The 22,396-nt window shown below is 57.5% G+C and overlaps 1 protein-coding gene across 2 annotated transcripts in view; it reads left to right on the top strand.

Annotated features, from left to right (window-relative positions):
* The first annotated feature begins 958 nt into the window (after nucleotides 1-958).
* EPB41L1 (erythrocyte membrane protein band 4.1 like 1) overlaps nucleotides 959-22,396 on the top strand; it is a 119,946-nt gene continuing 98,508 nt past the window's right edge. Inside the window, exons 1-2 of one of the 2 annotated variants that reach the window (XM_055139046.1) lie at nucleotides 959-1,123; nucleotides 18,277-18,324. The gene's annotated coding sequence lies outside the window, so the exon portion shown is untranslated. The remainder of the gene's footprint in view (nucleotides 1,124-18,276; nucleotides 18,325-22,396) is intronic. The other variant, XM_055139047.1, reaches the window with a different exon arrangement.

The following is a 22,396-nucleotide window of genomic DNA, read 5'->3' on the forward strand; positions in this document are numbered from 1 at the left end:
TTCCGGGGAAGTGAGACAAAGAGGAAAACACTCCTGCACATAGTAGGACTTTATGGAAGTCGGGCAGCCTGTAACCCCCCTGAAGCCCCCCCTCCTCTCTGCGCTTTCTCTCTTTCGCCTGTAACAAAGGAGGCCAGGCACGGCATTTCGGCATTTTGTGCACTTCTGGAGGGCCTGGCCCCGTCCCAGGCACCCTGGGGCCGGAATTCCCTAGGTTTCTTCATCTGTGCAATGGAGACACCGAGTCAGTGCTCCGCCTGCTCCCTGCCGCCGTGTTGCTGAACTTGGGTTAGTTGCTCCCTGCCGGGGTTGGAGGTGGGGGTGGTGGGGGGGCTCAGTCCCTCAAAGTCGGGCCTGAAAGCGTGCCTGAAAGGGCGGCGGTGGCCGGAACCCTCCGGGCGTGGCAGCGCCGGGGGAGGGTGGGGGCCGGGGGCCCAGGGCCCTGCGAGTCCAGAGGTACCGCCACCCAAGTGGGGCCGAAACCCGTCGCGCGACGGTCCGCGAGCTCGGGCCGCGGGAACAATGGGCGGGCGGCCGGGAGGCGGGTGGGCGGCGGCCAGGTCCCGGCTGGAGGTGGCGGAGGCGGGTGGACCGGGCGCGGGGCGGCGGGGGTTAGCCCGGGGCCGCGGATCGCGGAGCCCCGGCCCGGCCAGGCGGAGGCCGCGGCGGGGGCGGGGTCGAACCCTTCGCGGAGGACCCGAGGGCGCCGAGGCCCCGCGAGGGGGGTCCCCGGCTCAGGTGGGCGCGGGGCGCGGGCCCCACGTGGGGAGGGGGGCGGGCTCGCCGGGGCTCAGCCCCCGCCCCCGCCCCACTCCCCCGGGGCCGGCGCGGCGGCTCCTGACGCGGCTCCCGGCTGCTCGCGGTCCGCCGCCGCCTCGGCCGCTGGGATCGCCGCCGCCTCCTCCCCGGGAGCCGGGCCGGGCGGGGCGGACGGGGGGAGCCCGGGTGCGGGGGGCGGGCGGGGAGGGGGCTGAGCGCCGCGGGAGGGAGAGCGCGAGCGAGCGAGCGAGCAGAAGGGGCATTTCTGCGCAGCTCGAGAGCGCCTCGGAGCCCGCGCGAGCGGCCGCGGGACGCACGGACCGAGGACAGACCGCGCGTCCGGAAGCCGCGCCGCCGCCGCCAGGTTAGCCGCTCCCGCGCCCCGCGCACGGGGATCCCGGCGGGTGTCGCGCGTGTGTGCGTGTATGCGTGTGCATGCGTGTGTGCAGGGATCACCGAGCCTTCCCGAGTCCGTCCTCCGGTGGGCGAACACTGACACGGGGCGGGCGGGCGCCTGGACACCCCCCCGCCCTCCGCGCCGAGTCCCGGCCTGGGTTCTTGCTTTTCCGCGCCCGCGCCCGCGTGGGGGCTCGGGGTCCGCGGCCCCGGGTGTGCTGGGCGTGAGTGCGCGGGTGCCCGCGGGTCTGAGCGAGTGGATGCCGGGGTGGACGCGCGTGCGCGCGGGCGCCGGGTGTGCATCTGTGTGCGTGTGCGGGTGTGTGTGTCCTGCACGTCCCCGAGCGTCTCCCCGGGGTGGCTGCGCCCGCGCGCATGTGTGTGTGTGTGTGTGTGTGTGTGTGCGCGCGCGCGCGCGCGCGCGTGTGCGTGTGTTCCTGCGAATGTGACTCCGAGAGGGTGTGTCCGAATGCACGGGGCTGAGGGTGTCCGTCTGGATGTGGGTGTGTGCCCGTGGCCGCGCTGGTGGCTGGAGCCTGTGGAGAGGTGTGCGTGCGCGCGCGCGCGTGTCCCCCGTGTGTGCGCGTGTGAGGGCGGGTGTGCACCCGCGTAGCCCCGCGCAGTCCCGGTGTGCGTGTGCGTGTGCACCGCTTTGTCTCCGCACTGCCGGGAGGAAGGGGTGGGGGCGGCGGCAGCGGCGGGCACCTGGTCTGGGCGCTGGGCGGTGGCGACGGCGGGGTCGCGGGGCTGGGACTCCCCGCTGGCAGGTGGCCGGCCACACCCCGGGGCCCGAGGGAGCGGGGCTGACAGCCGAGCCCGCGAGCCGGAGCGGAGGGCGTGTCCTGTCGGGAGCCGGTGCGTGTGCGTGTGTGTGTGCGCGTGTGTCCGTGAGCGCGCGTGTTTGTGTGTGTAGGGTTGGGTGCCTGTGGATCTGGGATCGTGGTGGCGGCGACAGTGCTTCCTAGGCTGGTGAGTTAGCGGGTTCAGGGATCCATTTCCTGGCGGGGTGCATAAAGTCACCCGGAGCCAGTTGAACCTGACAGGGCCCAGGGGTGCTCCCACCCTCTTTCCGGGAGTTCTAGGGCTGGAGCCACACCTCAGGTACCCTGAAATGGGGAGGAAGTACCACTCTCTTAAAGAGCCAGCAGCCTACTTCAAGGAACCCCTCCCTCACCACCACCACCGACGAAATTTTTTGATACAGCTTTCTGGGTGTGTCTGGGTCTGTCTCCTTATACAGTGGTGCAGTGCAAGCATTTCTAGGTCTGTAGTATATGTGTGTGTTCTTGTTTTCTCTTGCATTTGTGTGCACAGGTGTGTTTTTATCAGAGAGTTGCACATTATCTCTTGATGTTGATCTCTCCATATATGTGTCTTGTATGAGTTCTGGTATTTTTATTTTATGTGCATACAGCTGTTGGTACATCAAGAAGTCTGTGATTGTGGATTTGTCAGAGAAGTGGCATTTGGCTACCAACTAGAACAGGGTAAAAAGAATTCTGGCCAGAGCTACATAGTTCTAGAAAAATGGGATTAAAAAGTCACTCTGTTGAAGCGATCACCAACTACATTGTAGTCGAAGGCCATGTGGGGGAAGGGAGTTGCGGGCTGAATGAGGGCTAGAGACTGAGCACAGCGGCCACTCAACACCTTTATTGCAAACCACAACAGCTAATTAGAGAGAGAAAACAGAAGGGAATGCCTTGCCACAGTGGCAGGGTGGGGTGGGAGGGAGATGGGATTGGGGAGGGTGGGAGGGACACTGGGTTTACGGGTGGTGGAGAATGGGCACTGGTGAAGGGATGGGTTCCAAACTTTGTATGAGGGAAGTATAAGCACAAAAGTGTATAAATCTGTAACTGTACCCTCACGGTGATTCTCTAATTAAAAATAAATAAATTTAAAAAAAAAAAGTCACTCTGTTTTTCAGATTGCAGGTGAGGGTGCTGAGATGCAGGTAGACTGGGTTTGATCGGGTCCATGGATGCAGAGCTATGGAGACTCTCACAGAAGGAAGGATTTGTTCTGGAAGAAGGATAACCAAATGCAAGAATTCTTGAGCTAGTTTCCATTCTTCTCCCCTACAACTTCACCTCCCCCTCTGCGGCTGGGCTTGCCAGGATAAAGTGCACAGGATATGGAGTGTAAAGGGAGGGAACCAGAAGTGTAAAAGGAAGGAGGGTGGCGGTGACAGAATGGGGGGCCAATAGCAGATTTCTACAGCACTTACAAGGCTTCCCTGTGGAGGCAGCTGGAAGAGGCTGAGCCTGCCTTCCCTTACTGTGGCCCCTGGATCCCGAGGTTTAGGCTTGGAGCTAAGGAGCCCCAAAGTCACCTTTTAATTTGGCTTAAACCTTAGAAGTGTTAGTTGTTCACACAACATGTTTTTACTGAATCTCTCAAGAACCTAAACCCAGTTTCCAAGCTTTTAATGGACCAGAGTCTGGGTCTTTGAAGTCCCTCCTTGCTCAGAACTCTAGAGTTTGTCTCATTGTTACCCAGGTTTCCCGTTCTAGTCCCCATGGTTCCTGGTCCTTCCCTGCTCATCCCCCTAACCCCGTACTGTATGTATAGTCCAGGCTTTCAGAAGTGTGGTCACTCTAACAGCAACAGCAGAGTCACCTGGGCTTTGGTGAGAAATGCCGATTTGGGGGCCTGCTGAATCAGTAACTGGGGAGTTGACACTCCACCGTGTGTATTTTCACAAACACAGGTGATTCTGGGGCTCTCTCAAGCTCAGAAGTGCAAGTGGGAGCATGTAGGTTTAGGGCCCCACTCCCACCCACACACGCTTGCCTCAGAGCCCGGAGGAGCACTAGCCTGGTGGGGCGGTTTGTACTTTCCTCTCTTGGGCCTTCTCTGTGATGTCTCGTGCATCTCTCCTTCTCTGGACAAGAGGGCGACAGCGGCTGAGCAAGAGGCGTCCCGTCTCTGCTCATTTCTGCAGTTCTTTCTCATCTTGACCTATGTGACCTGCCCGCCTCGCTGCAGGCCCAGGGGCGCTGTGCCTCCGGGATTCTGCACTTGCTCTTGCCTCTGTCCCCCTCTGCTTCTCCTCTTGGCTAGTTCCCTTTCTTCAAATTGCAGCTCAAGAAGGTATTTTTCAGAAGGACCTTGGCTAACTCCCAGGCTTTGTTCTTCTTGGGTGGGGAGTTGGGGGCTGTGTTTCCCTAGTGGTTCTCAGGAGATTCTTTTTTTGGGGGAAGTGGAAATCAGCCTTTCTCAGCCAAACTGACTGGTGTTTGAATGCAGGAGCCTAAGGAAGCTTTGCTGCTTGGGCCCTGCAGTGCTGGGGATACCTTGGTCACCCCAGCAGTGCTTGGGGACCCACAGGGTTGGATCCAGAGATGTTTAGGGTACCTGTCACGTGGTGGCAGGAATTGAACCTGGGTCACTTGCTTGATAGACATGTGTCTATTTGCTATACTATCTCCTAACCCCATTTGTTTTTTCTGTTACTCTTTTCTGAGCTCCCTGCCCTACATAGCACTGTAGACTCTTTTGGTTTTTTTTTTTTTGGGGGGGTCACACCTGGCGATGCACAGGGCTTACTCCTGGCTCTGCACTCAGGAATTACCCCTGGCTGTGCTCAGGGGACCATATGGGATGCTGGGATTTGAACCCAGGTCGGCCGCGTGCAAGGCAAACGCCCTACCCGCTGTGTTATCTCTCCAGCCCCCGTACTGTAGACTCTTATACTTACCCACAAACTTGTCAATTGTTTGTGTTACCCCTTATTGCACTATCAGTCTTCCTGGTGACTCACTCCCCGCCACGCGTGGCTTATGCTTGGTTTCAATCAAACTGTTGAATGGATGACTTTGGGGGGATGACTCCAAAGTTTTCTCACAAGCCCTGACACTGGAAGAGCTAAGTTGGCCCAGAGGCTGGACACATGCCTGGCCGTGGTACTTTGTTGGGGGTCTCTCAGATTGCAGGGCTCACCGAGGTTGATCTGCTTCATGGCAGTGCTTGCACACACGGTCACCAGGGCCTCCCCGACTCTCAGACAGCCCTTCTCCTAGCTGCCAAAGCGAGACCCAACCTTACCTGGACCCACATTTGCTTGGTTCTGCTCTCGGAAGTCAGGAGAAAGCTCTTCAGGAATCACAGCCAGGCTTCTTTTTTAGGGGGTCCTTTTGGGTTGGAATCTTACAGAAACCCAGTGGAAAGCAGAAGTCTATAAAGATCTGGGGCCCTCCTGAACGGCCATGATCCCAGAGGCACACAGACCAATCTCGGAACACAGCGGCTGCTGGCAGAAATACCTCTGGACTTATTTACTAAAATACCAGAAGTCCAAAACTGCACGCCCCCTGTTGTGGCTGTGTGACATCATATGCTCTTCATTATCAGCATTAGAAAACAAATTATCTAATGATGCCTTTTTGGCAGGTCTGATTGTTGGGGGGAAATTCCAAATAATAATAGTGGGTTTTCTGTCGAAAATTGAACGTGATCAAAGTAAAGAGAGAGTAAAGTGAAAATCATCTGCCACACACGCAGGGTGGAGGTGGGATGGGGGTATACTGGGGTTCTTGGTGGTGGAACATGTGCACTGGTGAAGGGATTGGTGTTTGATCATTGTATGACTGAGACTTAAACCTGAAAGCTTTGTAACTGTTCTCATGGTGATTCACTGTCACTGTCACTGTCATCCTGTTGCTGATCCATTTGTTTGAGTGGGCATCAGTAACGTCTCTCATTGAGAGACTTATTGTTACTGTTTTTGGCACATCCAATACGCATGGGTAGCTTGCCAGGCTCATGCCTCGCAGGCTCCATACTCTCGGTAGCTTGCTGGGCTCTCCAAGAGGGGCGGAGGAATTGACCTCGGGTCAGCCGTGTGAAAGGCAAACGCCCAACCACTGTGCTATGGCTCCAGCCCATGGTGATTCAATAAAAAAAAAAAAAAAAAAAAAAGATCTGGGGCCGGAACAATAGTACAGTGGGGAAGGTGCTGGCCTTGCACAGCCAACCATGGTTCAGTCCCCAGCACCTCATATAGTCCCCTGATCCTCACCAGGAGTGATCTCTGAGCACAGAGCCAGGAGTCAGCCCTGGGAACCATAGGATGTCAACCCAAAATAAAATCGAACAAGTATCTGGGTCCGTGGCTTATCTTTTTTGAGAGAAAAGTCACTTTCTTCCTTGCAATGGGAAGGTAATGGGGTTGGTAGTATGCCCTGTGACGCTGTTGGCAGTGACCCTCAAGTTGTTTGGGCTTTGATTCCTAGTGGGGGGGGGCTTGGCTACGTGACTTCACCCCTTCACTTCTTCACCTGTAAAACAGCACCAGGACTAGCATTTGACGTTCTGGGTTGTCTAGAGAATGCCAAGAGGTAACCCACATGGAATATTTCACACTGTGCAGGGCACGTTGTGAGCATTTGGCAAATCTTTGCACTTACTGCTGTTATGACTACTCCCCAGTTTAATTCAGTATACTTCTTTTTATTTTGAGGTACTGGGGATGGACCCCTCATACATGTGACGCATGTGTACTACCACAGAGCCACATCCCCAGCCCTGATTCAACATTCCCGAATGCCTTTGTGCCAGGTCACAGGCCTACCGAAACAGAAATGAATACAACAGTGTTCACAGACTGGGTGTGGGATAGATGGGTAAAGAGCGACAGTGTCCCAGGCACCGGGTGTGGCTCTTCACCAGAGTATTTGGAGGAGTGTGTGCAAAGGCCCATAGGTTGTTTGATGGGTTTCCACCTTAAAAAAAAAAAAATTGGAACAAAAAAAAAAAGCTCCATGTGGTTAAGGTGGGGGCTGGAAAACAGGGGCAGGGGTAGCTCATAGCTGAGATAAGGCCAGAAAAGTCTGGGATCAGATCTTGTACCTGCTGAAGAGTTTGAATGAGTGGGCAGGCGGTGGGGAGTAGGGAGGGTTAGATTTGCATTTCAAAACCAGCTCTCCTGGGGGTGGTAGGGCATGGCCAGGTGAAAGGAAACTGTTGGCCTCAGTGGGGGCTCCTTTGCATGATGCCAGGGCCTGTGGGGTGGACAGAGATCTCAAGCACAGAAGAAACAGTTTCAGGCCAGCTCAGGACCAGGAGATGGAAGAGAGAATAAAACAGAACTGGCCCCAGTCTCTATTGATTCAGCTTTTGGGTTGGAGACCATACCCGGTGGTGCTCAGGGCTTACTATTAGCTCTGCACTCAGGGATCACTCCTTGCAGAATTCAGGGGACCATATAGGATGCTGGGAATTGAACCCCGGTTGGTCACGTGCAAGGTAAGATCTGTGCCCACTGTACTATTGTTCTGCCCACCCTCAGATTCCCTTTAACTTCTAAATCTGTCTCCTTAGTGGAAATCAGAAAAATGGGGATTACATAGTCCCAGATCCACTCCTCAATGGGTACAATGTATTAATTTCTTAGGACTGCATTACCAGGTACCACAATCTGGGTGACTGGAAGCAGAAATTTATTCCCTTACATTTCTGGAGCTGGAAGTCAGAAACGGAGGTATTGGCAAGGCCAGTTGTCGCTTGAAGGCTCTGAGAAGGAGTCTGTTCTGTGCCTCGGAGCTCGGCTGGTGGCCAGCAATCCTTGGCTTGCAGCTGCATCTGCCTCTGTCAGCCATCACATGGCTTTCGCCTCTTCCTCCTGGTGTGTCTCTGTGTCTCCTTTTCTTAGAAGGACACCAGTAATATTGGACTTGGGGTCCAGCGCGGTCTGGTATGGCCTCACTTTATTCTCATGCGTAATTCCGCAGTGACTCCGGGGAGGGCCCATTCTGAGGTTTGGGTAGAAGTGAACTGCTTGTGGGGAGATGGAAAGAGCACAGGGGTTCCTTCAGCCACATCCGGATCCAGGCTTGCCGGCCAAGCCCCTGTGAGCCCGAGGGCCGAGGAGTTAACCTCTTCTCAGCCCCCGTGCTGTGGTGGTGAACCTTGAGGACAGCCCTGCAGGCATGGCGGGGATAGCTCCCCTCCCGTAGGTGCCCGGTCACCTTTTGGGCTCTGTCCCCTCTGCCCTTCGTAGCAAGCCACTTCATCCGGCTCCACGCTCTTCATTTGCCCAGTGTGCCAAGTCATCCCCTACCTACCACCCTGATCACAGCTCCTGGGGGGCGATGAGAAAGCGCTTTACATGTGGCTCTAAGAGTTTAATTAGGAACCCCTGTTCCAGCAGAGCCCCGCCCAGTCTGTACCCCTCTCTCCCCTGGGCAAGTCCTCTTTGCGCCATTGTGTGTGGAGGCCTCCTACCAAGCTGTGGTGATGTCAGGGGGTCCTTGCCCCTCCAAGACCCTCATTAACAGAGCAGGAAGATGGATGATCTGAGCCCCGGAACAACCCAAAGGTCATGTAGGCAGGGCGTGGCAGCTGGAACGCCCCTTCTGTGTCTCCGGTTTCCCCAATGAGCCGAGCTCCTTCCCTGGCTGCATTAGCTCCGGGAGCTGGAGTGAGGGTCAGTGGAGGTCAGGCCAGGGCTCTGCACAGGCCCAGTCGTGGGGACCTAGTGGGACAAGGGCCCGGCAGGGGCAGGGCAGGAACCCAGGTGGGGTGGCCATGGGGCCTGGGTAGGCTGAATGGGCAGTTTATTTTGTTGTCAGTTGGCCGTGGCCACCTCTGCCTGCTCCAGCAGGAGGAGGCCACCCTGGGCAGTGGCAGCAGCCTGGGGAGCCAGGGCCCCGAGATGACCCAAGGTTTCAATGTCCCCATTGACAGAGGGCCCTGACATTCCGCAGGCGGCTGCCCTCCATGCTCGGCCGTGGCGACTCTGAGGAAGGCTCTGGAAAGGAGAGAAGCTGACTCTCTCCTTCCTCCCCAAAGCTGGGAGCCAGTCTCCTCACCCCCTTGGTTTGGGATGTCCTCCGCCCTCCTCAGCTTTCTCGCTTACCCCCGCCCCACTGCCTTCTGCCTCTCCCAGTCTTCTCTGCAAATTAAAGGTCTAGGATAGTTAAAGCCTCCAGAATTCCCCCACCCGCTTCCAGGTGGGTGGTTTGGGGGTGGCTTGCGGCCACCTAAGCACTAGAAAGGCTAGTCTGCCTGGCAGAGGCTCACACTGGTGACTGATAACCAACCACTTCCGTTCACAGGCCTCTCTCGGTGCCAGCCCGTGCTAAGCGCTTTACACGCCTGACATCTCTTAATCCTCGCAGTTACCCCGCGAGGCCGAGGCTACCATCTCCATTTATTAAAGGAGGCTAAACAGTGCCCACAACCTACCCAGCCCGAGGCCAGCGTGGGGCACAGGTGAGAAAATAAATTTAGAGCTTGCCAAAGCCTAGGAGGACTCGAAATTGTTAGGGTTTGGGGATATTTTACAGGGGGGCAGGGAGGGTGAACTGGACGATGCACAGTGCTCAGGGATTATTCCTGGCTCTGGGCTCAAGAATTACTCCTGGTGGGCTCAGGGGACCCTATGGGGTGCCAAAGCTCCAACCCAGGTTGGCTGCATGCCAGGCAGCGCCCTACCCACTGTACCGTCTCTCTGGCCCCAACTCAGTTTTTCATATGGGTTTATGCAGGGCCTGCCAGAACATGTGGGGGTCCACATAGGGCTGCTCAAAATTGGGGGACAAATCCTTGGCTGAGAGAGCAGGGTCTTGAGTCCAGGTGTCCTGCTTCCAGGCTGGTACTGCCCCCTCTGCAGGGATTTGCCTCCCTCTTCTATCACCTGCCTCTTGATCACTGCCCAGCTCTGGAAGAGACCTGAGTCAGGGCGGGAGCAGGTCTGAAGTCACCTGGCTTTTCTCTAGGCATTGTTTTTTCTGGTGTGTGTGTGTGGGGGGGGGGGGTGTATATGTATATGTGTGTGTGTCTGTGTGTCTATGTGTCTGTGTGTGTTGGTAGGGACCGATCCCGGGTTCTTACAGGTGCAAAGCCTTTGCTGTATTTCCAAGCCACATTCCTGGCTTGTTTTGTCATTGCCACCTTAGTATTTTTGTTGTTTTTTGAGTTCGGGTGGCCACACCCAGTGGTACTCAGGGCTTACTCCTCTGTGCTCAGGGATCATTCCTGGTGAGCTCAGGGGACCATACGGGATGCCAGGGATTGAACCCAGGTCAGCCGCATGCTAGGCAGATGCCCTACCCGCTGTACTATCTCTCTCACCCCCCATCTCCTTAGTTTTGTTTTTTTTTTCCCCTGGGGATTGTCTTGAGTTTTCTAGCTAACTATAACTTATCATCTTTGAGGAGCGATAATTTTATCTTTTTGAGAGGGTGCGTAGGGGGTCGGGGGGCTCAGAGATGGACAGCAGAGAGTGGGGTGGCAGTATGTCTGTGTTCAAAAGGAAGTTGGGTGCCAGAGAGATGCTCAGGAGGCCGGACTCGGGCTTTGCACATAGGAGGCCAGGTGCAGTGCTGGGCAGTGAGTGATCTGCAATTCAGCCAGGGAGTAGCCCCTGAGCAAGGTGGGTGTGACTCAGATATAAAAAACCAAACAAAAGAGAACCAGAGAGCAAGGGGTGTGTTGGAGGGGGAAGGGACGGTGAGGGAGGAGGAAGGGAGGGAGAGAGAGGGAGAGGGAGAGGAGGGAGATCAGGGCCAAACTATCCAGAGGGAAGAGGATCAGCCTTCGGGCTGGGGTTGCTAGGAAACTGCAGGGCTGCTGGTCCCTGGGCTCTCCAGGGTCGGGGCAGCTGTAGCCTACTTGTCCCCCTCTGCTGTTACCTTGGTCAGCTGGAGCAGGGGACTCCCACGGAAGGGACTGTAGCAAAGAGACAGTGACTGCATCTCTCCAGAGCCAAGGAAGCTGAGTTCAGGGTCTGGCAGCTTGACCCCCCGCTGCGGGAGCTGTCTCCCAGCAGCTTCAAGCACGGTGGCCCTGCAGCAGGGGCGACCCGGGAGTCAGCCTGTTTTTGTTTTTAATTAATTTTGTATAGGGGCCACACTCCACATTACTGTCCTCAGGGGCCACCAGGCCTCAGGGGACCATGCAGTGCCAGGAACGTGCCAGGCATGGCCTCTGACGCCAGAGCGCTCTCCCCGGGCACCCCCCAGCCTGCTTTCTGCAGTTCCCTGTTGGGGGTGACTGGGGCGCGCAGGGGGAATGCTGCCTTCACCCTCTGGCTTTGACCTGTGGTTCTGAAACCAGTTCCCATCCTTTGCCCTTTGCCTTGTTGCCTCGAGCCCCTCTGGTGGGATCCCTCTCCCTTTCGCATCCCGTGCGGTCAGGGGCTCACAGCAGAGTCTAGTCCCTCCTGTCGTTCCCCTGCGCAGGCCGAGGCCCTTTCTCCCTGTCTGCACCCATGAGAGTAAACGGCCCAGGTGCCCGTGAGTCTGGGGACGCTTGAGGCGGCCTCTCTCCCGGGCTGAACACCAGGGCCCGGTGCCAAGGCGAGGCCTAGAGAATGTGCTTCCCCAGGCTCCTGGGCATGCCCGGTGCTAACCCACATACCTCCCTGCTCCTGCTCTGAGGGCCACCCCCCACCCCTGTCCTGAGTCTGTGGACTCCTGTCTGCCTCTTCAGGCTCAGCTAGTGCAGCACGCACAATGGGGATTTATCTCACACCTCCTCCCCGCACCCCTGCCTTCCTCTGAGGACAAGCTCTGTTCCCTCCAGGCTGTCCTGGGGCCTGTGTCTCAGGCTCGATTGTGAGCACAGGAATGTCTTCTTCGCTTGTCTTCTTTGCTCCTCAGTAACTGGTGCAGCCCAGGGCTTTGCACAGAGCATGCACTCGATGGAAGGTTTGGTTTGGTTCCCCGTGAGTCTGGGAATCAAATGCGGGGACTCAGGCTTAGGAGCCATGTGCTTCCCCCACCCCCTACCACGGCCACCTCCCCAGCTGCAACGGAAGGCTCGGTTACAGTTTCAGAGCCTGACCCTGGGCTGGAGCCCCCATGACCCCATCACTCACAAGCCGCGACTTGTCATGACATATGCCTCCCCACACCCTGCCCTTTATTTGTGAATTGGAGGGAAGCCAAGTAGACAATGGGTAAGAACTTGACCGTGAGGTCTCTTGGCTGTGTGTGACCTTGGGCAAGTGGCTTCACCTCTCTGAGCCTCAGTTTCCTCAGCTGACCACAAAGGGGTAGGAGTGAGAAGCCCGCTGGGCGATTGGGAGGGGTAGGTGCAATGAAGAGTGGCAGATGCTGAAATCTGCTCTGTGCAGAGTCAGCGGACACTGTGTGATTAGAACGCATTGTTGTTCAGTTCATGGTTGTCAGGGTTGTCTCAGCAACACCGACCTCCTGTGCTTTGCGCATGTGCCGGGGCAGGGGACACAGTTGTTGCAGGAGCTTCTGGGGCTGCGGGCTGCTTCTCCCCGGCGGGGGAGAGCACTCGGGCCTTGCGTGGGGGAAACCTGGGTTTACTCCCCAGTCCTGCCTGGTCTTCCCCACACAATCCTCCCCAGTGCCACCAGGAGCAACTCTGCAGTACCACCAGGTACGGCCCCCAAATCACAGTTCCTAAAGACTGCCTTGAAGAGGGTCCGGCAGAGGCAGGTCTGAGGGAGCCGAGGAGCCAGTCTCCTGTATAGACTCATGTGACATGGACAGGCCACCCTACGACAGGGGGAGCCGGGCTGGAGTGGGCAGAGGGGACACCAACAGGGAGCGCCCAGCGAGGCAGCTTTCAGGTACAAGGACCTTGGGAACAGCATCCCCGGGGCGGGAGTGATGGAGTCTGACTCAGGAGAGTTTGCGGGAGGGGTCCGAGGATGGCAGCGCTGGAGGAGAGAGCGGGGGGCGGGGCCTGGACACAGAGGGCCTTTATTACCCTGTCCAGACTAGAGTTAAGAACGTCTTGGTGGGCCGCAGTCCCGGACCTCGGGGGTCTATCCCATCATCGCAGGCTGCTTGTTTGCCTGACTCGGGTTGAGATCTGCACTCTTGGGTCTGTGTGGCGCGAAGGTGTAAAACGAGGCCAGCAGTGTCGGGATCCGTGAACATCGGCCAGCTGGCAGGCGCAGGCGTCTCTTGATTCATGCCCTGATGCTGTATAGGAAGAAGCAGAGGTCCAGGAGGTGGGGCGCAGAGGGCCGGGAGTCCGGTGCCAGCTGGGGCGGGCTGTGTTGGCGGGTGGGGGGCCATGCAAATGTCAGATGGGCTCTGTGGGCGGGGCGGGGGGGTCACAGGTGCAGGAGGTGGGTAGTCTGGGCATCACTCAGGGCTTGCCTTCCAGAAAGGAAACGGGCCACCTAGGTGGGGTCCTGAGGAATGTTGAGGGGCGTGGTGGGGGCAGGGGGAGTTGTTGAGAAGAGACTGCTGCCACGTAGCAAGAGACCCTCTGAATTCCACAGCGCAGAGCATCCTGCAGCTGGGGCCCAGCTCTCACCCCCATCTATGGGGGACAAAATGAGGGCTCCAAAGGCTCCAGCCAGGAAGAGCGAGGCCGACCCGCAGGAGCAGCCTGGGCTGGGGGACTTCAAAGCCACATTCTTGGCGTGCCTCCCCTGGTGGCTGGTGTCCTGGTCCTCAGCTCCATCTTGTCTCTTGTCTCCCTCCGTGAAGACCTGAGCCCACCCGGGACCCACCTTCCCTCTACACTTCCTTCTCTTTGGCATCAGTGTGCCGTCTTCGTCTCTGTTTCGTCATCATTTGGAAATATTTAGCGAGCACCTGCTATGGACCAGGCCCTGCCCTGACTCATGGGACTTTGCCATCAGCCAGAGAGAGAGCTGGCTGGTAGGGATAGGAGGGAGGTGAGCAGGGTCCCCAGTCACCCCCTTCTCCCTTCACACCTGCCCAGCCCCCCTTCTTTTTTTTTTTTCCTGGGGAACTGCCTCCAGCTGAAAGGGAAACCAATCAGAGTTAATTGTTAAACCTAAGAGCAGGCAAGTTTCGCCCTGCAGGCCTGTGCTCCCCAGGGCAGGGGTGGAGCCACTGGGTGGCTCTGGCCTTTCCCTGCCTCCTGCCCCCCCCTTCTCCCCACCCCTGGATTCCACCTCCAGGGCCTCCCACAGGGACTGGCTGCATCTGAACTCTTCCTGCCTCCAGCCCAGGTGACCCAGGGAGGTGAGTGGCACCCAGGCAGAGGGCAGGCTGTGGCTGACCTCGCTGGCTTGGCCACCTGCGGGAGTGGGTGTGGGGGTGCCCCCTGTTTAGGACTGCTGTCATGTTTGTCATGATTTGGTTTTTAATTTGGCAGGCTTCCCAGCGGGGCTGGGCGGTGGGGTGGGGGGCAGGGGGGTGGCAGCAGGGCTACATCAGTGGTGTTAATGTTGGCAGGGGGTGCGGGTATGTGTGGGAGATGAACCTCGGGCCTCGTGGATGCTGTGTGCACACTGCAGTCCTTGGGGCCATCTCCCGAACCCTTGTAGCCTCTGGTCTGGGCCATTCTCTACTGTCAGACTCCCTGGGGCTAATGGAAAAGGCTTCGAGTTTCCTTCTTACCAGGCCGGAGGAACACAGCTCAGAACTTCCAGGTTAGACAGGCCCGGCACCAAACTGGAGTGACCTTGGGCAGGGGATCTCCTCTGAGCAGCGGGCTGCGACCCCAACGCCAGAGGTAAGCTGTGGGGGGTGGCTGTTAAGTGAGTGGACACCTCTGTATTCAGCTGCAGTGTGAGCCGTGACCTTGGGGACCTCACTCTTCGGGCTAGAAATATGGCTCATGCACCTGAGGCATTGAATTTCATATTTGATTTGATTCGTATTAATTTAAAATGTAAAAAGCAAGCTCTCTTCAGTTACCAATGAGCTTCTTCGAATGTCTGGGAACTTAGAATCATGAATCTGCATTTTCATTTGAGAAGGCAGAGAATATTAAATATCCCGTTCAAACTCAGAGTCAGAGTGGAGAAGTGTCCTAGGCGTGAGGGAAGCATTGGATTTTAGAAGACAAATTATGAAGCCAAAGAATTGAGGAAAATAGCTCTGTGCTACTCTTTTTCAACATATTGATTACATGTTGAAATGAGTTTATTGGGTTAGATAATATAGTATTAAAATTTATTTTCCTATTCCTCTTACCTTCTAAATTATGGGCGCTGGACAATCTTGAGTGACATTTGTGATGTGCATTATGTTTCTGTTGGGCAACCTGTGTCTAACCAGAGTGGATTTGGAATAAAAATACAAAGCTGGGACCAGGAAGTAGCTCCCGGGCATGGATAGACATGTATTCGGCATTCTGGAGGCCGTGTTTGATCCCCAGCACTGCGTGGGTCCCCCAAGCACCAAAGGGAGCAATTCCCCAGGCACAGAAACAAACAGTAACAGAAACACAGGACTGTAAGTTACAGGGAGGCTTGGAGGAGGCGGAGACCACATAGCCCCCACTCACCGCCCCCAGACCCGGGCCAGGCCCCTCGATGGAATGTTCCTCCGCTAACTCCAAGGCCTCAAGGAGATTGGTGTTCTGAGGTCAAAGGAAGAACTGCATTCGGACAGCCAGGCCCCTCCCTGTCTAGCACGTGACCTTGGACTAGTCCCGTCAGCTTGACCTGTTTGTCCATCTGGATGGATGGAGTGGTGGCTGAGGGGCTCCTGGGATAGAGCCCCCGTGCAGCCCTGGACCCCATGCCCGGCACCCGAGAGCAGAAGGCATTAGCTGTAGCAGTGGGTGCCAAGACTGAGTTGTGGGGTGCTGTTGCCGCTCCTGTATCTGTCCATGAGGATCCGTTCCTGTGAACCCGGAGGCAGGAGATGTGCAAAGAGCTTGAGGCTGAGAGTTGGGAAAGGACTCGGGGAGGCTCTGTTCGATAGCTCAGGGGCTGCTTATTCTGGCTCCTTGGCTCTTCCTGATCTGTAGGTGAGGAAACGGGAGCCTCTTGAGGGGAAGTGAGCTGCCTGGTGACCCTGAGTCCTCAGGCCGATGTAGTCCAGTGCCCACCCCTACCCCCACCCCCAATACCCTCCGTGGGGTGGTGGAGCCTCGGCCTCCATCAGGATCAGGAGCCAGCCTGTCGGGTGTAGGGGTGTAGCGCTCCTGGGAGTGTCGTCTTCTGGAGCTGGAAGGGAGGCTGTGGATGTCGCTTTCTTGAGATGAAGAAACGGGTGGGGGAAGAGGATGTGTGTGTGCCTGTGTGTGTGCATGTACCTATGCGTGTGTGCATGTTCATGTGCTTGCACATACATGCATGTGTGTGTGTGCATGCATGTGTGTATATGCATGTGCCTATGTGGTTGCACATGCATGTGTGTGCATATGCCTGTATGTGTGCCTGTACGTGTGTGTGTGCCTGTGTGTGCATGTGCCTATGTAGTTGAGTGTGCCTGTGTGTGTGTCTGTGTGTGCATGTGCCTGTGTATGCATGTGCTTGTGTGTATATGTATGTGTCTGTGTGTGCATGTGCCTCTGTGTGTGTACTTGTGTGTGCCTGCATATGTGTGTATTGTCTGTATGTGTGCCTGTGTGTGTGCCTGCATGTACATGTGCCTGTGTGTAGGTGTGTGTGTGCGTGTGTGTGCATGTCCTGTGCATACATGTGAGTGCATGTGTGCATATGTCTGCGGCTCCCACAGCAAGTCCACGGCCAAACTGGGCTGGTTTCTGTTTGTTTAGCTCTAGCTCTGAGCTGGGTTCTGGCAGGATGGATGGGCCCCGCTGGTCAGCCCCCTCCCCTCCTGCTCGGTCCCCAGAGCGGGTTCCTGAGAAAGAGGCTTTTGTTTCCCCAGCTCCTTCTGGGTTCCTCTCTCTGCAGCCTCGCCATCCCCCCACCCCCCCACCCCCAGCTCAGAGTTGCGTTTGTCCCTGTTCCAGGTTTCCCGGGGCCCTGAAAACTGAAGCTCATCCACAATCATCTGCTCTGGATCTCCCTGGGGGAAACCAGGGCCCTTTTCACCTGGGATCCTGGGCTCAAACCGCACAGTCTCACGATCATTCTCTCTGGGGCTCTGGTCACTTGGAATGTTCTAGTCTCCACCTTCTCACCTAAATGGGGAACCCAGAATGGTGTGTGGACGCCGGGTGGGGGGCTCGGCTGCATGGGGCCTTGCGGTGTGGTCTTCAGGAAGGCTTCTCACAGTCGAGGTCTCCCACTGCCACGGCTGCGGGTGGGCCTGCCTGCTCCTGCGCTGTTGGGGTGCATCTCCCTGCGTGGTCTCCCGAGCCTTGCTCTCCTGTGAGGCCTGGAAGCAGACTCTGACTTCTGCTTCCCAGATGGCCACTCGAAGCTGAGGTGCAGGGGAATGACACGATTGCTCGGGTCCTGGGGCAGGTACATGCTGCCTGCAGACCCAGACCCTGCGCTGGGCCCCAGGAAACTGCCCGCCCTCCAGGGGTCCTGAGAAGGTGCTCCGTGCACAGCTCCTGCTGGCCAGCCCCTGCCCAGGTGACCTCTCTAACTGTGTGATTCTTTTGCTCCATGTGTGAAGGAACATAGAGATTCCTTCCCAATGTGGCGTCCAGGTGCACGAAACCTCTCCCTCTGACAGTCCAGGCTGGGCTCACAGGGCCGTGAAAGGATGTTGAAAAGTGGCTCTGATGCTCTGTGAGTGACCTGGGGTCCCTGAGTCCAAGCATGGTGCTCTCCAGATGGGGAAACTGAGGCCTGCGTAAGCCAGGCTGGAGGAAGCCATGGGTACACACACACACACACACACACACACACACACACACACACACACACACACGACTTCTCTGGGCACAGGAGACCATCCCCAGCGTCACATCTGGTCCACCAGGCACTGCCAGGGGTCGCTTCTGAGCACAGAGCCAGAAGTGAGCCCTAAGTACAGCCAGAATGAAGAACAAAGTCCTCTTGACCCCTTGTCTTCAGGCACACGCCAGAGCTGCTGGGTTTAATACCTGGCACCAACGCCTCCTGAGCACTGCCAGGAGTGACCTCTGAGTCCTGCCGGGGGTGGCTCCATCTCCCTAAAAAATAATAAGACCTTTTGATTCCATCCACTTTCTAGATCGCCTGCATGCACCCCTCTCTGAGTCTCCATCACAGCCCCCCTAGACACGGCACCGCCACCCTCCGCCCAGCCTCCTCCCCGGAGCTTCACACACCTGAGCGACTCTGGCACCTTTCCAGCTCTCACTCCGTCCCGCTAGGCCCACGGCCTCCCTCGACCCTTCCTGCCTGCCAGGCCCTTCGCCTTCCTCCAGACTCCTTACTTTCCCTTCTGCTCTCTGCCTCGGGTCACAGGGCCTTTCTGCTCAACAGGTTCAGCAACTTCCTTAAGGTTGCGGGAGGGAGAGTCGATCAGGGCTCTGGGCTGGCCTGGTCCCAGGAGCTAACCCTGTTTCCTCCCTCAGGTGTGTGACTGACGCCTGTCCCCGGGGAGCCGGCGTGGCCAGAGCAGGGTGAGTGTGCTGAGGCCTAGCCTCCTTTTCCTGCTGAGGTGGGGTGGGGTGGGTACAGATGGGGCCCGAGGGCCCCCCGGGGATGCTTGGGTTTTCATATATTCGAAGGCTGGGGGAAGAGTGAGGGTTTGTTTGGCCCCAGAATTCCTTTGAGAAGGCAGGACAGCACCGAGTGGCATCTCTGGGTTGGGCTGTTTGCAAGCGGGCGCTGCAATGGATGTCCTTCAGGTGCCTCTGTGCAGGGCAGCATGCTGGGGCTACGTTGCATGTCCGGACTGTCTTGGCTGCTGACCACTGGCCCCGGAATCAGGCCTCTCTGAACGAGTAGCCCCTGTTTCTCTGGCTTCACCTCTCCTGGGTTGTAACCAGGATTCTGGTGCGTGGCTCCTGCTTGCTTACTACTTTCTGCTGGACTCGGGGTTTTATGGACATTGCTAGAGCAGGAAGTAGGGCAAGGTGCAGCCAGAATCCATGGATGATTTCCCGGAATTCCAGCCAGGAAAGACCCATTTTCCAGTGGACCCCTAAGGAACCTCAGTGTGCAAAGTCACTAAAGGGGTCGCATCTGTGTTTGAGGCTGGGATGGGCCTGGGGATGGGCCTGATGCCACAGCTCCCAGAGAGTGTCCCACACCCATCTCCAGCTTCCCTCTGTGCAGGATGATTTAGGGACCCTTGACCCAGCGCACATTGAAGCTCCCCTTCCAGCATGGAGGTTCTGTGACTCTGGCAAATGAGGACACTGAGAGGGAACCCAGCCACCGCGGGGACATTAAAGGAATGTGCGAATGTCCCTGTAGGGTTACAAGTGAGACACAACTGCCAGAGCTGCGATAGAGTCATTCTAGAATCATCTCCTCATGGTTTTGTGATTTGTTATGAGTAAGTAGCCTCTTTCCCTAGGGGCACTGGAGTGTGCATCCCCATCTCTCTCTCTCTCTCTCTCTCCCTCTCTCTCTCTCTCTCTCTCTCTCTCGCTCTCTCTCTCTCACTTTCTCTCACTCTCTCTCTCTCTCTCTCTCTCTCTCTCTCTCTCTCTCTCTCTCTCTCTCTCTCTCTCTGTTGAGGGGGGCAGAAAGGACTCTGGGAGATGAGGGCGGCACCGCGCCAGGCTGAGGCAGGTAGAATGAATGCCAGAGCTGAGAGCGTGTCGCTCCTGGCGGTAGTGGAGGCAGGGGTGCCCTTAGCTCCAGTTTAAAGGAGCGATTTGACTCCTTCCTGCCAGACCTGGGCCCCACCGAGGTCTCTGGGCAGGAAGCGCCCCGGGAACAAGGAATCCTCTGTCCACAGCCAGCCAGGATACAGGCGGGGACGGGGAGCTCCCCGGAGGGAGCCTGCTCGGTCTGAGCCTGATATTTCGGCAAGTGGGTGGGGACGGGCCACCTCGGCGGACAGATACCTGGTGCGAGTGTGTGTGTGTTTGCGGGGGCCGAAGTCAGGGGAGGCAGGGTTGATTTATACATTTATTCCACAAGTTCTTTGCGCCTCTGGAAGCCCTCCAAGGGGCCAGGCACAGAGGCGGGCAGCCCGTGGGGGTCAGAGCCGGTAAGATGAGACGCTGGTGCTAACCGCCACCAGTTCCTCAGAGGAGACAGGAAGTCAGTGGGTGACAGGGTGACGGGTTTCCACAGGCGGCCGAGCGCCGCTGAGGCGAAGTCATTTGGCCTGCGAGCCCCCGGGGGCCCCGTGGGGCCCCGTGCCAGTGCCGCGCCAACACAGGCCTGCCCGAGTTGGGGCCTCAGCCTTTCTGCGTGTGGCGCCTGTTTCGTCTTTAGGAATGTGGAGAGCGACATGTCCGCCGGCCCTGCTTGCTCGCGCCTGTGTGTTTAAACTCTGCAGTGGGAGCCCCCTCGCCCCCCTCACACACACACATACACACCCCGCCAGCCTTGTGACAGCCATGCTGGGCCTGAGCAGCAGCGGTCCCTGCATTTCCCCGCCCTCTGCTCTGCCGAGGGTTCTGGGGACCAGCTGTGCGAGAAGGCGGCCAGGCCGCTCAGAGTGGTTCTGGAACCAGCTCCGTAGAGGACTCCGTGCAGCCTGTTGAGAGGCGCGGGGGTGGGGGGTGGGCAGGGGGGACAGACAGCTCCAATGCTGCCTTCCATCCATCCCTGAGTGCCTGCGCGCCCGAAGGGTCCCCCCTTCCCACCACACCCTGGGAACTCGGGCTCCGTCCAGAAAGTGATGTCCAGAGACTCTGGAGGGAAATGGGGGCGGGAAGGGTGTCGGCCTCGCAGGATGCTCCATCACAGGATGGCAAAACTCAGGATCCAGGACCCCAGGGAGCCCCTTCCCCTGCCTCCACAGACAAGGCAGCTGTGTGGAGCTCCCTCCACCTAACCGGGAGGACGCCCCTGTTCCTCCTGCCTTGGCAGTGCCCTCCCTCTAGCCGCAGCAGGAGGAGCTGTCTTGGGGGGCGGGGGCGGGCAGGCTTCCCGAGGGGCACCCAGACAGGTGCAGATGCCCAGCCTGCCTTCCCTGGCCCCTGTGATCCCAGACTTCTCCCACCCTGCTTGCAGGGATTCCAGTATCTGTAGGTGTGTGGGCCGTGTGGGGGGTGGAGCAGGGCAGGGGACTCTTCCATCTGGGTCTTCCTCCTCCTCATCCCGTGGCCCACAGCACCTGGCACATCAGGACCAGACTCTAACGTCCCTTCTGTTTCCCTCCTAAGGGACTTCCTATTGGTCCTTGCCCGGGATTCTCTTCTGATCCTTAGAGGTAGGCAGGCACATAGGATCGTCTCCATTTGGTGGGTGGGTTTTATTTTGTTTTATTTATTTTATTTTTTAGTCACAGCTGGCAGAATGGAGCGAGCGATAGCACTGCGGGTAGGGCGTTTGCTTTGTACACAGCCGACCCGTGTTCGATTCTTTCGTCCCTCTCGGAGAACCTGGCAAGCTACCGAGAGTATCCCGCCCGCAAGGCAGAGCCTGGAAAACTACCCGTGGTGTACGTGATCTGCCAAAAACAGTAACAACGAGTCTCACAATGGAGACGTTACTGGTGCCTACTCGAGCAAATCGATGAACAATGGGACGACAGTGCTACTGTGTTCATAGCTGGTGGTGCTCAGGGGACCATAAGGGGTGCCAGGGATTGAACCCTAGCTGCTATACTATCGCTATTTGGTGGGTGGGTGCAGCAGGTTCAGACAAGATATGTGACTGTTCCAAGGTAGAACAGTGTCTGCAGACAGAATCCAGCGTGCGCGACCCCCGACCTTTCCCCACTGCGCAATGCTGACAGCTGCTGGGCCAGCCTCTGCGACACTCTCTGGGCCAGAGCAGTATGGAGGGAGTCACGTCACAGTTCAGATCTTCCCAGGAGCTTACAGAATCAAGCCTCACCCACCAGTTCTGAATTTGAGGGTTCCTTAGTCTAGCCCCAACTTAGTCTCTGTCTGTCTGTCTGTCTGTCTGTCTCTCTCCGGTGGTTGAACCCAGGTCTCATGCATGTAAAGGAGGCAACATTGCGATAAATCTATGCACCTAAAATAGCAGGGGTCTCCGCAGCAGGAGTCAGCGGCCACCAGGGCCACAGCCAGCTGTGTTAGCAGGGGTCATGCAGTGCCAGGCGTTAGACCCTGGGGGCCGAATCATGCAGGGCAGGCTCTCTACCACCCTGAGCTCTCTCCCCTGCCCTCAAGGTGATGCCCCTGCCCCACCCTTGGTCGCTGTAGTGCTGAGGCTGGAGCCCAGGGCAAGCACCCTAACACCGAGCCACCTCCTAGGCCCGACTTAGTACTCCCGACAGCCTTCCATCTCTCCAGCCCTTCTGGCCAATCTTGACGGAAGTTATAGGCTGCCCATCCCTTCCAACCAGGTACATGAGATTGGCCACTTACTGGGGGTTATTGGAGGTATGTGTGCCACTCTGCTGCCGGGGGAGCAGATAGGGAAACTGAGGCAGGGGTGGCTCAGTCTCTCCTCCAGGGTAGCTGCAGAGGCAGGGCTAGAAAGGGCACTGCCTGGATTCACTCCTGGAACCATGTCCCCCAAGTGTTAATACTTTCTGCCACCACTGCCCCAGAGAACTTCCTACAGGCATCCCGGGCCTTCCCTGAGACCTGGCTT

This window comes from Sorex araneus, chromosome 5 (assembly GCF_027595985.1).
Source record: "Sorex araneus isolate mSorAra2 chromosome 5, mSorAra2.pri, whole genome shotgun sequence".
Taxonomy (NCBI): Eukaryota; Metazoa; Chordata; class Mammalia; order Eulipotyphla; family Soricidae; genus Sorex; species Sorex araneus.